Source organism: Mus pahari, chromosome 2, assembly GCF_900095145.1.
Source record: "Mus pahari chromosome 2, PAHARI_EIJ_v1.1, whole genome shotgun sequence".
Taxonomy (NCBI): domain Eukaryota; kingdom Metazoa; phylum Chordata; class Mammalia; order Rodentia; family Muridae; genus Mus; species Mus pahari.
In genome coordinates this window covers 97,134,256-97,150,303 of record NC_034591.1, presented here as the reverse complement: position 1 = coordinate 97,150,303, position 16,048 = coordinate 97,134,256, and positions in this window count along the sequence as shown.

The window sequence follows — 16,048 nt, the reverse complement described above, 5'->3', positions numbered from 1 at the left end:
AATTTTATTTGATATTAGAATGGCTACTCCAGCTTGTTTCTTTGGACCACTTGCTTGGAAAATTGTTTTCCAGCCTTTCACTCTGAGGTAGTGTCTGTCTTTCTCCCTGAGATGGGTTTCCTGTAAGCAGCAAAGTGTTGGGTCCTGTATGTGTAGCCAGTCTACTATATATCATCTTTAGTGAGGTAACCCAGTCACAAAAGAAGTCACTAGATATGCACTCACTGATAAGTGGATATTAGCCCAGGGACTTAGAATACCCAATCTACAATTTACAAAACACAAGAAAGCCAAAAAGCAGGAAGACCAAAGGTTGGGAACCTCATTCCTCCTTAGAAAAGGGAACAAAATACCCATAAAAGGAGTTACAGAGACAAAGTTTGGAGCTAAGATGGAAGGATGGACTATCCAGAGACTACCCCACCCGGGGATCCATCCCATCATCAGCCACCAAACCCAGACACTATTGCACATGCCAGAATGGTTCTGCTGAAGGGACCCTGATATAGAGGCCTCTTGTGAGGCTATACCAGTGCCTGACAAACACAGAAGTGGATGCACACAGTCAGCTACTGGATGGAACACAGGGTTCCTAATGCAGGAGCTAGAGAAAGTACCTAAGGAGCTGAAGGGGTCTGCAACCCTATAGGTGGAACAACAATATGAACTAACAAATAACCCCAGAGCTCGTGTCTCTAGTTGCATATGTAGTAGAAGATGAGGTTTTCAGCCATCATTGGGAAGAGAGGCACCTTGGTCTTGCAAATTTTATATGCCCCATAGAGGGGAACGCCAGGGCCAAGAAGTGGGAATGGGTGAGTAGGGGAGCAGGGTGGGGGGAGGGTATAGGTGACATTCGGGATAGCATTTGAAATGTAAATGAAGAAAATATCTAATAAAATAATTAAAAGGAAAAAATATAATAAAATACAATACTAATAATGATCAGAAAAAACAAAACAAAAAAAAAAAAAGAATTCTACTGCTTTCTTAATCTAAAGTCCCCCAAACATGCATTCCTCCAAACAAAAACATTGCCATGCCTATCACTGAAATACCATACTCCTGGTGTCAACTTCACTCTTAGAATTTCCATTTATGATGGACACTATCACCAATGTTTAACCCATTTTCATCACATCAGAAAGCATGAAAGCTTGCAGGCAGTCACGGTGCTGGAATAGCCAAGAGTTCTACACCTTGATCTGAAGGCATCTAGTTTTCACACTAGGTGGAGCTTAAGCATAAGAAATTTCAAAGCCCACCTCTACAGGGATACACCTCTCCAACAAGGCCACACCTACCTCAACAATCCTATAACCTATTAGTACCACTTCCTTTGGGTCAAACGTTCAAATACATGGATCTATGGGGGAGACAAACCTATTCAGACTATCATAATAGTCTACCAAAGCTCCTAATATTTATGTACATATCATACATTTATATATCAATTTTATACTTAGAAGGGGAAATAGCGATAAGTATTTTTGCTGAATTTTCTTCCTGTAAGTGGGAGGTGAGGTCATATAAGATGAAAATGCAGACAGTACAGTGGGTGGAAATCTAAAGTCCAAGATAGTAATTACTTTTAAGTGTTATAAAAATCACATGCGACATAGACATTGTTGCATAGTTGTAACTTTTAATAAAACGGTTTTTAATTTAACGGAAAATGAGATCTGTCTCTGAGTTAAATGTACTTGGTTTTCCAATTTTTTAAAACTAAACTTTAAAGTGGTAATCTGTAAGGTACTTGCAATATTATCAAGACAGAGAGAAAATATCTTTTCGAAAATTTCTATTAAAATGTCTATTTTATCACCTTCTAAAACAATATTATACCTTGGGTTTTTGTGAAGTCTTTTCATTTCGTTTGAACTAAATAGGACTCTTCATTCCCTGATCATGGTAAATTTTTCTGAGCTCCTTCAGCATGATATAAAACTTGCTTTCAAGTATTCAATCATATTTTTAACCATGTTCTCATTCTTCATCTGCAGATAAGTCCTTGGATAAAGTAGTCCACTCCCAAAGCGACATTGATAAGGAAAGTGGTACTTTTTCTTAGTCATATATTTTTAAAAATATTTTTGATTCCTTGATAGCATGTATATAATATTTAATTATATTCACCCCTTCCCCTTCAACTGCTCTTGGATCTCCACATATTCACCTTCCAATTTCATGTTCTTATATTTTTCATAGCTCACTGAATCACCTTAGTGTTGTCTATATGAACAAGTATGTGGGGATATTCAGTTGGGCATAGTCAACCTACCCAGAGCCAAATCCTTGAAGTAACCTGATCATTAAGGCACCAGCACCCATAAACTTCCAATAACTCTCAGGTATGGATGGGGACTCACAAACCTCTCCCCATCCATGCAAAGATGCCAATCACTTTGATATGGGCAGGTAACTACATGTGTTATAAGGTCATAAATGAAATGACCATTTCAAATCCAGAAGACACTCCTTCTCAGCAGTCTTCTAAAACCTCTGGTTCTTCCATTTCCTATCCCTAGTTAGTCTTATTTCATCAATATTAGAGAGATCAAAAATTACTCCTCACTCAGCCAAGAAGAACTCTGATTCCTTCTCACTATTGACCCATGCTAACTCTATCCTCCATATTAAAAAATACTTAAAGAGGGGAATACATGTATTTTACACCCTTAGAACTCACTTGCTATCAGGCACAAGATCATTCCATAAAGTTAAATTAGCAATTAATTACTGCATTTTTAATTATTACAATGGAAGGGGTTCTTCTGAGAGCAATATGCCTTGGCTGGGAAGTTGTATGAAATGCTTCTGCTATGACTTTACACATCTTTTTATCCTTTCACCCTATGTTCTTATTCATACTTATTTTATTATTTTATCTTTATTTCTCTTCTCTTGTTTCTATCTTGTTTTGATATATTTGGATGAGGTATTGTGGGTGGTTTTGTACCCAAAGACAACCTACAGCATATACTATGTTAAAATTAAAGGCTCCTTACACACTCTGTGATTCATAGTCCTAATCATATTGTTGACATTTTTGAAAGGAATCCACCACAAAAAAAGTGTATGTTCATGCATGTGGGTGTATATATTCTGTTTTTATGCAATGAATCATAGGTATAGGATATGAATCTGTTATCATCTAAATTAAAAGAATGTAGAAAATTCAAGATAAATAATAATTACTTAGAAGTTAACTAGGATAGGAGACAAACATCAAAATTCCACAATAAAGACTAGTACCTTCCTTTTGATAGTTATAATTGTTCTACTACAAAGTCTCCTGTTGTATAAAATCATCATATCCAAAAAAGAACATGATGAACATCTTCCAGATAATCCCATTTAGAGAAATGAAAGTGAGCATGTTGCTTAGTTTTAACTATCAGCTTGAAGAAACCTCAGATCATATGTGAGCCAAGTGTCTGTTAAGGTATTCCGTGAATCAGATGGGTTCATGACTGTGTCTGTGGACCATTATCTTGATTGTCAATTTGCATCCCAATTGTGGGAATCCAGGGATGCATACAACTAGAGGGACCTGGCTTAGTAACACGAGCAAACAGGCCACACGTACTCATTTACTCTCTCCCCTTTGCTGTGGATATGATGTTAAGTGGCAGGCTGGAGCTCCTGCATCATTGACTTTCCTGCAATGATTGACTACAACCAGAATCATGGGAAATACACTCATCGTCTCCCCTTTGCTATTATTTATTTGTGAGTTTCTCTTGTTTGCTTTTTAGAACACTTTTTAGTTTTGCTTCTTTTTGAGAATGTCATACAGGTGTACTGACCTACCACAACACTGACTCTTGCTCCTTTCAAACTTCTCCCTCAAATATTCATGACTTCTTTAATTATTATTGTATAATTTGCAGTAGATAGAGATCTTTTACAGAGATTCCCTGCTGGGTAAATGCAGACAGTACAGGTCTATAAAGTGTTCAGTTCTACTTGATACATCTCTAAGGAACCTTATTCATGTAAGGCTCAGGCAACATGGTGGAAGAGGGGGATAAAGGCTGAAAGAACCAGAAGGTCTGGGGGCCTGCTGCGTTGTAGCCTAGGTAAGACAGAGAAAGTGCACCCATTATCTTTCAAAAGTGTGTACCTGTAAGTTGAGCCTGAAGGCACCGCAAGTTAACAAGTTAACATGCCAGTGTAGGCACAGGAACTTCCACAGGGTCTCATGCCTGGATGAAGAGCTATAGGTAATTAGTAGTTGCTGAGAGAGAGAGAGAGAGAGAGAGAGAGAGAGAGAGAGAGAGAGAGAGAGAGAGAGAGAAATCATTGTAAGACGATTACAAGCCCAGTTTTTGATNNNAGAGAGAGAGAGAGAGAGAGAGAGAGAGAGAGAGAGAGAGAGAGAGAGAGAGAGAGAAAGAGAAGCTGTTTCCCTCAAGCATAAGCTCCCTCAGAGGTCATACAATCCTAAATGAACAGCACTGAGCATGTACACACAGGCAGCACTAAATGGGGTCAGTAGATTTTTATGCATACATTCACAGATGTGGAAACAGTCACACAAAAAATACCTATCATTATAGTCACAGTTAGTATAGCTCTCTCCTCCATCTTACATTTTTCAGAATATTTTATCATAGCAACAGAAATGTGACTCAAAAAGATATGTCAAATTCCAAAATTATCTGAAAAGAAACAGCTTTGTGATTTTTCTTTGCAAAAATCAAGGGGTCATAAAGTAATGAAGAAGTCCTTTATTGTCTTATCCAAAGAATAATAAATGAATTTAAGTGTGTTTTACACAATTACTAAATGCAGAGGCTTTTTTTTTCAGATTCATGGATTATATGAAAAAAGATTAAGCTAGCATTCAAATTCAGTATTTACTTGCAGATTGTTTTGTAAATTTCAAGAAGTTGTTCCTGAACACTGGGTTGCATAGGATTTATAAAATGTACAGATAAAATAGAAATTTTTCTGAAATGGTTTTAAGGTTGAGGTTAAATAGACACAAAGTAAAAAATAAAAAAATGATAAATTTCAACATGTATTTACCAATTGAGGACAAAACAAGTACATCAAGCAGGGAAAATTTGTATTATTCTATAAATAAGCGGCAGATTTTACTGATTTGCCTGCTGCCTTTGGGAGGCATTTTGGGACATAATTGATTAGAATGTTTCATAATTTCAAAGATGTCTGATTTCTTCATAATTTTAGATTGCTCTACAATTCAAGCAGGGGATTGACTGATGCAATCTAATTGTACTTTTCCTCATTCCCGTCACTTGATTGAGGACCACACTTCAGTCACACTGAAAGCCTCACAGGCTGAGAAAGTACAGTTTCATCAAAGATAAAACACATATGTATGCTGAATCTTCTAGAAAAGTATTTTCAACTTTCACACAGCCCCTTTGGAATACAAACCCAGCTCTTACTTGAATTATTGCTTTTCAGTTTTCTTTCTTTAAAGATTATTTCATATTTCTGAATGTTTTCAGCATTGTAGTTTTTGTTGGCTTAGTGTTAGTTAACATACGATAGATATGTACCTTCATAATATGTAATATGTTTTGATCAACCTATAAAGTATGAAAAGATCAAGTTAGAGACCTTGACTTTAAACATTTGGCATTTTTTGGAAGAACTTTAAATGTTCTCTCTTTTAGTAACTTCAAGGGATCTAATAACTTATCATTAAATAAAATCATCAGAGTGTGAAATAGAAATCAAAATCTTAGTCATTAGGACAGAGTGGGCATTTTATCTGCTGTTAGCTTTTTCATTTCAGGTCAACTTAAATTAATTTAAATTGTTTTCTGATATTTCTTTTTTCCCATACCATGAAACAGGCTGCCTAACATCAGTTTCTTTTTTTTTTTCTTTTCTATTATTACATCTCTAATTATATTTGACTATGACATTTTCATATATGAGTACAGTAGATTTTTTTCACATTCATTCCCTATTACCCTCTTTTATCTTCATTCTATTTCTACTGTTCTCCCTTCACTTCTCAATTTGTCCGTTTGAAGTTTTCCCCTCTCTCTCTCTCTCTCTCTCTCTCTCTCTCTCTCTCTCTCTCTCTCTCTCTCTCTCTCTCTCTCCTATGTGTATTACATTATGGTTTCTTACTCCTACAGAAGTAAAAGTGTTGCTTAAAAGAGTATGGTCACTTTGCTAGTTGCTACAACACTCCAGAATATATCTCTACCTCTACTAGCATTCGTTAACTGTGTATAAATCACCAGGAAGAAGTTGGACCTAGTGATACTCCACTCATCCTCTGTTAGATGTTGGCAGGTCTAGTCTTGTGCAGATCACATTCAGGTAACCATGGGTATCATGAGCTCCACACTGACAACTATGTAGTACTCAGCAGTAAAAGTTCCATTCCAAACCCATTCACTTAGATCTTAGATCCCTTCTGTTCCATCTTCTACTGTATACCCATAGCTTTGGCTTGAGGGATGACAATAAAGTACAATTTATGGTTTAGCCTTCCACTATTATTCATTTCATCCTATTGACATGTTGTGAGCATCCTCAGTTACCCCTGCCATATAATCATATATACATTACATATACTCAGTAAGAGCTATGACATCCCCAGTTTGACCACAACACAGTCCCAGATATAAATTCCTTCATGTGAATGGGTGTCAAATCTAACCAGAAACCAGTAGGCTTCCCCTAACAAGCCTAGCTGAATTGTACTAAATGGGTTTATTTTACCTATACTGTCCATAGTGTTGCCCAAAGGGGCCTCAGTTGGGTAACAGTGTTGATGGCAATTCTTTCCCAGTGGCCTCAAAGTGCCTTTCAGCGCTATGGAGGATAGAAAGAAATTAGCAAGGCAGCTTCCAACCCTATTTCAGTTTGATTTCTCTATGTTCTTAAGAAAAATAATGACATGAAGTATTTTTATAGTAATACAAAAAAAACCCAAAAATTGTAATCAAGATTTTAAATAAACTTGAACATTTTTATATGATGATTTTCTTTTCTTAAAAAAATTTTAGAAAATTACAACAGAGTTTTAATTGGTAGAAAAAGACTATAAATACACACAGAAAGTCTAATTTAAGTTCTTAATTTATATGTTAAATGATGACAAAACTTAACTGAAGGTACTTTGTAAGATATAGAAGGAGAAAACACAGTACCATTACAGATTTCCCAGAGCTTAGTGAGACCTTGGTGGGGATATGTTGGTTGTTTTATCTGGTTGTGTACAATTCAAAATCTCTCATGTTTCAGGAGCTTATTTTAAAATGTAGCCTGTCTCTTTCCATATTCTAATTGCAGTCTTCACAGTGCTTGCTAGATATATCTCTATTTCTATGCTTGAAGAAGGAAAGAAGAAAAGGTATAACATTGATACCCACCAATTCTGAACTGGCCTGTGTTCAAAGTGGGATCAGAGTCAGATGTAAAAAATACTGACATGGTTACCCACTTGTCAATGGCCATTGATGATGATATAAACCCTTATGTAATGATGTTATAAGTGAATGTGTTAATGTATTGCAAATATTAACAGTAATGAGTATTACAATGTGATATAGATATGGTGTGTGTGTGTGTGTGTGTGTGTGTGTGTGTGATTATTTTACCACTTAATATTCTCTCTGTTCAAAAAAAAAGTATATACCAAAAATCATACCCATGATCCCTTGATGTGCAAACTTCAAATCATCTATAGTTTGAATAAGTTCATATACTTTTTTAGTGATAAACAAATTGATCAAAATAACAGTATCTAGTTCTTGGCAAGTAGACCACACCTTGAATCCCAACATCCAGGAGACAGATAAATGAGAATTTCTGTGAGTACAAAGCTCATCTGTAGAAGACCCTGTCTCAAAATAAAACAACAACAAAAACATACTTAGTAACAGTAAGGTTTGAAGACATTTATAGAACATTTATGTACACTGGGAAACCAAAAATTTATAATTACATGACAATTAATTTAAGCTTATCAAGCAAAGAAGAAAAGGCATACAGCCTATTCTTCATAACACCTACATTGAAATTTATGCACTCAACAATCTCTCATGTTTTAAGATATATAAAAACATGAGACCTTAAATGCTAGCCTATGTAGAACAAGGTAATTATATTTTAGTTTATTCTCACAGTACAGGACTACATGGTAAGTAACTCTTTGTATAAAGCTGAATGTCAAAGACACAAACTCATTTAAAACAATATGTCATAGTGAGCAAATGTGAATGCAGTTTTTTTTTTTAAAACTTCAAAGCAAAGAAAACCTACTTATGTACAATATTACATAAAATTTTACATTAAAGTATAAAAGTTATTTTGCAACAATTCATACATAATGTATCATAGATATTGCCTTCTTGGAGATCAAGTAGAAGAAATATGAAGTAGAAGAGACTTAAAGGGGTTAATTTTTTAATATAAGATGTGTTTTGACGCAAATTTCTGCATTTTTTAAAATTTCAGCATATATGCAAATTTGAAGTGATTATTTCCTGTTTTCTGTTGTATATTCAAATTAAGACATTGAAAAATAGTGAGCAGGGCTGGAGAGATGGTAAAGCAGCTAAGGGTGCTTGCTCTTGAAGATGACCCAGCTTGAGTTCACAGGACCCATAAGCTGCCTCATAGCTGTAACTCAAGTGTTCTACATGAGTAGGAAACCCTCTGAACTGCTGAATCATCCATCCAGCTCCACCCTCACCTTGACATTTCTTTTATATTTTTGACCACAATTTTCCAATCTTTCTACTTAAAATGTACATCTTATTCAATTCTACATCTCTAAAAAATAACAAGAAAAAAAGACATTTTTCAAGTTTCACATGAAGCACAGATTTCTCCTCTAAATTTAGTATTCTTTCAGACAAATATGACTTTTAATAACTAATGAACAAATGCAGACCATCTTAATATTCATTCTCTAAAAATATATACTTCCTTCTCAGAATTAGCAGAATGAATAGGAACATAGAAATAAAAATGAGAAATTATAAATCTTTCATATTTAATAGAGCAATGTGTGTTTAATTCTATCAATATTGTGAGTACTCCAAAGTAGAAATATGTAAAATATGTCCTACTAGATAAATTGAAAAAATTTTGCAGATTATATTTTATTATGTTCTGACTTTGTAAGAATATATATATATATATATATATATATATATATATATATATATACCTAAGATGATAGTTTGAGGAATATGAAATGGTCAATATCTTTTTCCCTTTTATTGAAAATAGATTCTTTTCTCAAGTATATCGTAAATATAGTTTCTCCTCCCCTATGCCTTTCAGTTGCTCCCTACCTTCCCTCTCATTTAAATCCATGCCCTTTCTTTCTCTCATCAGTAAAGAACAGATTTCTATGAGATAAAGCAAAACATAAAAATATAAAATAGAAGTTTAAAGAAGAGTATCATATCAACATTAGACAAAACAAACCAACAGAAGGGAAAGAGAGCAAGAGAAGGCACAAGAATCATAGACACAGACATTTACATACTTGGGAGTCCCATAAAAATACTAATCTGAAAGCCACCATATACATGCAGAGGACCTGGAGCAGACCATTGCTTCCTGCTTCAGTCTCTGTGAGTTCGTAGGAGCTTTGTTCAGTTAATTTAAAGGACCATGTTCTTCTGGCATCCTCACCCCCAAATGCTTTCTTTCCGTTTTCCATCTATGTTTTCTATATTGCTGTCAAACTAATGATGTCTATAACTTATTTTTATTCTTTGATCATGATTGTGCACCTCTTGAATCTTACATACAAGAATGATCTTCATATAACATACGAATCTTGGTAGAAAACTTGACTCTTGTCTCCCTTAATCTAGCTGTCTCTGAATCTACTAGCAGAATCCAATTTACATGGAATATTCTTTGTCTTCAATATTACAAACTGAACCTGATTCATGAGATTTTTCTTATAAACCTTGTAGTATTCCAGCATTTGGTCTTGTGCCCGGTGCTTACCACTACCCGTTAACTCATTCTATATATCAACCATAATAACTTCTTACAAAGCTGGAATGTGCTTATTATTCAACTCAGTTTCTAACCCTGTAGTTACATCCCATTGTTTTCTAAGACCATAACTAGGGACTAGATAAATACCCCAGTGGGCAAGAGCACTTGCTGTTCTTGTAGAAAAGCTGGGTTCAGGTTTGGTTCCCAGAACCCACAGGGAAAACAAGCACTTGTAACTCCAGTTACAGAAGACCCACTACCCTCTTCTAGCTTCTGGGGATACTTGCATGCATGTAGTACACATGATATACAACAGCCAAGCAGCCACATACACATAAATAAAAAGAAAATACCATAGCTAAATTCATGTCTAGAAAGTATTGATGGTTAAAACTTCTCACCATAAACACTGATTGCACATTCATTTTCTCCATGGCACCCATCCTTCCTGAACTGTCTGGTCTCAGTCAGTTGCTTACGCACCTTTGTTCTATCCAACAGCAGAGACTTACTCTCATAGATGTATCTCTGACCCTTGTTACATCTTATTCATGTATCTGGTTGCAACTCTAGTAATATATCCTGGAATGAATAGTTGGCCTTATAATACACTGCCGTCATACTCTGATAGTTCCTTTATAAAACTTACAACTGTTTATAACTAGTTTTTCTTTCTGTAATCTTGTGATGTAGATTACTGTTTTAGTGCCTCTCAATGACACTAGTATCATTAATGTTATAAATAACAGAAAAACAGCTGAGTTATAACTCTCTATGTGAGACACAGGACCTGTGAAATATTCATTTTGCATACTCTCTATATATTATGGCCAAAAATGTCAATTACACAATATTTAACTATGTTTTACTTGTAGCCCAGTCCCAGATAGTCTAATGGCTTTCTGTTTGAGAATTTCATAAATGTTCAGTGTATTTCATATATGTATGATATAGAATACATCATTTCCAGCCCTCCCTCCCAACTCTTTCCATGCCCACTCATTCTAAATTAAGACCTATTTTTCCTTAATTCCATATATCAATAAGTTATATGGTATATTTTTATTTAAATGCCATACCATGTCCATTTGATATTACTTGTTTGTATATTTGTCTTGGATATATCAAATAATCTATAAGACATATATCAATAAGTTATATGGTATATTTTTATTTAAATGACATACTATGTCCATTTGATATTACTTGTTTGTATATTTGTCTTGGATATGTCAAATAATCTATAAGAAGTATGATTCCTTTCATATAATATTTTATTTACTCTCTCTCTCTCTCTTACTCTCTTTGTCTCTCGCTCTCTCTCTCTCTCTCTCTCTCTCTCTCTCTCTCTCTCTCTCTGTGTGTGTGTGTGTGTGTGTGTGTTTGGTGTTTGTGTCTGTGTGTGATGTTTGTAAATATGTAAGAAGTCTTGAAAAAGACTTGGAAAAAATCTGGAATTCAGACAAAAGTTTTTGTGATCAGTGCTCTCCTCACAGAGGTTCCTGGGATTAATCTCAGGTGCTTAGGTTTGTGTTAAAAGTCCGTTTACCCACAGAGCAATCTTACTGGTTCATCACTACCAATAATCTAAAATGTTGTTAATATAATTCTTTGTGGTTCTATTTTTATTTACTGTTCATAGATGTTATCTTGCCTGAAATATTGTTTTCAGTTAACCTGTGTGACATGAAAATACTTAAGTTTCAGATTCTTGTCTAGTACAAAAATAAAAATAAAATATGTCTCATGTGAATGAAAACCTAAATTAAGTAGTGATGTGTAATATAGTATAGTACATACAAATATATGTATGTATAAGAATGGCCATTGGCCTTAGTAAGTATTTGATGACTGTGGGCAACTGATATTCATCCTTCAAGTAGATATACAGACCACACAGGCCTGCATAATATCTCAGCTGGTGGAAAGAAAGCACCAACACTTGCTGTTTGCCCTCCAGCTTCCACATTCTTTCACATACATACACACATACATAAAAGAAACAAAGGTCTGACTTTTAAAAATGGAAAGAGCTAGGACAAGTCACCTGTCCCTTCACTGCCCTATGCCTATAGAAATACCTGCTATGTGTCTTCAAATTAGAGTATGTAATCCAAAAAGATAAATGTGAATGTTTGTTAATTTATTGTATATAAATAATCACTAAGCTTTATTAGTTTGAATTTCAGTATTAAAAAAGCTTATGTCAGAATAATACATAATAAACAGTTAAAATATTTTAAGTATGTTATATTAAAATATCTATATAGATTACTTTTTGGATATCGAAAAATAGTCCATAATTCTTTTAGCACAGCCTTATGAAAAAATGAGAGTGAAGAACTTAGAATTTCTTAGATCTTTTTCCATGTTGTTGCTGTTGTTGTTTTGGTATGGTTTGGTTTAGATTGGTATTTTGAATTTTTTTGTTGTTGTTGGTATTATAACCAACCTACTTTTACAATTAGATGATATGTAAAAACTAAGCTCTATTACAAAATAATTATAAAGGATATTTTTATTATTTTGTCTGATTTATTATTTGTTTTTTTTTAATTTTAAAATCTATTTATTTATTTATTTATTTATTTATTTATTTTTACACTCCAGATTTTATTTCCCTCCAGGTCCACATTCCAACTGTTCCACATCCTATACCTCCTCCCCACTTCACTGTCTCCATGTGACCCTCACCCGCCACCCCACTTGACCTCTAAACTGCCTGGGGCCTCCAGTCTCTTGAAAGTTAGGTGCATCTTCTCTGACTGAAACAAGACCTGGCAGTTCTCTGCTGTATATGTGTTGGGGGCCTTATGTCAGCTAGTGTATGCTGCCTGTTTGGTGGTCCATAGTCTGAGAGATCCCAGGGGTCCAGGTTAATTGAGATTGGTGGTCTTCCTACAGGGTCACCCTCCTCTCCAGCTTCTGTGATAAATGTATGTGTCAGTGTGTGTGTGTGTGGGGGGGGATGTATTTGAATACATGCAGAGGCCAGAGTTAAAAACTACATATCATTCTTTATTGTCCTCCTTATATTTTTGAGATAGACTTCGGTACTGAGCTTAGAGCTCACTGCTTCCATGAGATTAGTTGGCCTTGAAGTTCCAGGGATCTTTTTGCATTCTATTCTTCCTTGCAAAGATTGTGAATCCATGCTACCACAGCTGTCTTATTCTGAGGGTGCTAGGGAATAAGACTCAGGGCAGACTATTTGTATAATAGACATGGGACTGTTTGAACTATCTTCTCAGCTCCTAGGTCATGTATTTTGAACAAAATTTATATAATTAAAAGCACTATAGATTTTCCATAGTTCTAATATTTGACATACAGAAGATACACATTTTATGTTTATCACTGAACACTTTAGCATGGGTCAACTTGTGAAAGACGTGTTCTGTGCAAAATTGATTAAGAAAAAAAGGAGTCATTTGTAACAAAAAGTACATGTGAAAAAATGAAATAAACTAGGTGGTGCATGAGTGTGTGTGTGCATGTGCATGTGTGTGTACATATGTGTGTGGGGGGAGAGAGAGAGAGAGAGAATAATTAAAGAAACAATAAAGAATTTGAGATGGAATAGAAGGACAGGGAAGGAGTTGGGAGGAAGGAGGGGTAGATATGTTACAAGTATAGTAATTATTGGTCCTGTGGATACTTGATGCCCCAGCATTGGGGGATGCTAGGATAGTAAGATGGGAATGGGTGGGTGAGTGGGGGAGCACCCTCATAGAGGTAGGGGAGGGGGTGGGATAACGGGCTGGTAGAGAAGAAACTGGGAAGGGGAACAACATTTGAAATGTAAACAAATAGAATAACCAATAAAAATGAAAATCCTCAAGAAAGTAAGTATTTACAAACAGTAGGATTGACTTGGGGTTGCAAATACAGGTCAGTTTGTAGATTGCTTGCCTAATATCAACAAAATCTGGGCTCACGCACCATGACGACAAAAACTGGTCATGACATCTCTTACCAATAATCCCAGCACTGGGAAGGTAGAGGTAGGAGAATTACAAATCTATGGACATTCTTGGCTACATGGTGAGGTAGAGGCTAGCCTGGACAACTTGAGGCTCCATCAGAAAGTCAAAAAACAAAACAACAGCAATAAACAAACCAACAAATAAAAAGGAGGAAGGGATGGAGAAAAAATTATGCAAAGATTTTCACAGACACAAAGTAGCTTGTTTTTACCATACAATTTCACTTAATGATGTTGCTCTTTGGAAAACAACTTCTTTCCCTTATATTATGCTATGAGCAGACACATAAACCTTAATAGGGTATTTCAAATATTGCTTTTTGTTGTAGAAACTCATACAAAGTTTAAAAACTAGAAATATAGAAAGTGTTACAGTAACTAAATAAGGCTACATAAGAGTAAAATCCAGTGATACATTAATAAAATATAGTTGATATTATGTGTATTTCTCTATTGGTCATGTCAATTTTCAAAACGAAAATGTATGTTCTGTCTCTCTCAAAAACAAAACCAGGAAACTAAAGTTAAAAATGACCACACACATAAAAATAAATAAAATAAGAACACCACCCATACACCACCATCAATAGTCTCTGTTTTCTGTTGAGCAACTATTCTTGGGAATGGGTCTTATGAAATTAGTCTAGAGTGTGGCTGAAATACTCAGTGAGCAAGAAGAAAGTGAGAGCAAGTGAGTGATTAAGAGAGACAGAGAGGGGGGAGAGAGGGAAAGAGTGAGAGAGGGAGGGAAGGAGGGAGGGAGAGAAGAGGATGATGAAATTAGGTAGGCAGAAAAAAACAGGGGTTTGGTAGGGGAAAGAATATTATTAAAATATATTGAATTAAAATCTAATATAAAAAGGTAAAATACTATTCATTAAAATATGTGTAAAACATCAAGGCCCTCCAAATAAAGCCATGTGCTCTGAATCTAATAATAGATAAAGTGGGGAAGAGCTTGAAAAACTTGGCACAGGACAAAATTTCCTAAGATCAACAATTGGCAAATGGGACCTCATGTAATTGAAAAGCTTCTATAAGGCAAAGGACACTGTTAATAGGACAAAACGGCAATCCAGAGATTGAGAAAAGACCTTTACCAACCCTACATCTGATAGAGGGCTAATATCCCAAATATACAGAAACTCAATAGGCTAGAGTCCAGAAAAACAAATAACCCTATTAAAACCTGGCATACAGAGCTAAACAAAGAATTCTCAGCTGAGGAATCTTGAATGGCTGAGAAACACCAAAAGAAATATTCAACATCCTTAGTCATCAGGGAAATGCAAATCAAACAGACCCTGATAGTCCACTTCACACCAATCAGAATGGCTATGATCAAAAACTCAGGTGACAGCAGATGCTGGTGAGAATGTGGAGAAAGAGAAACATTCCTCCATTACTGGTGGAACTACAAGCTGGTATTTCACATTAAATATCATTAAAAAGTCATAATTGCTATCCTTCTAAAAATAAGTATTCAAGAATGTCTACAAAGAAGATATGACTTCAATTGGTCAAATGCACTGTTTCTCAAAGTATACACTCATGTTCATGTTTGTATATATGGACATAGGTGAAATTGATGATTTCCCTCACTAGAGGCTACACAGACACACATATACACGTGTGCACGCGTGCGCGCGCGCACACACACACACACACACATGCATACAAGCAGCACATGCATGTGTTCCTACAACTGGTGATTTTTCTACACAAAGAGTTTCCAATAGCCTTGAATGGCATGATCTTAGTCTAGAAGTGATTGTCATATATCTAGAGATGCTTGCCAAATATCTCTATTTCAGAAGAAAATAATGTTAAATACAATTAAGTAATTTCAGTTTTCCTTTGCAAATAAAGAGAAATATTTCGTGAGGATGTGGAGAAAGAGGAAAACTCCTCCATTGTTGGTGGGATTGCAAGTTTGTACAACCACTCTGGAAATCAGTCTGGCGGTTCCTCAGAAAACTGGACGTAGTACTACCGGAAGATCCAGCAATACCACTTCTAGGTATATACCCAGAAGATGTTTCAACTGGTAATAAGGACACATGCTCCACTATGTTCATAGCTGCCCTATTTATAATA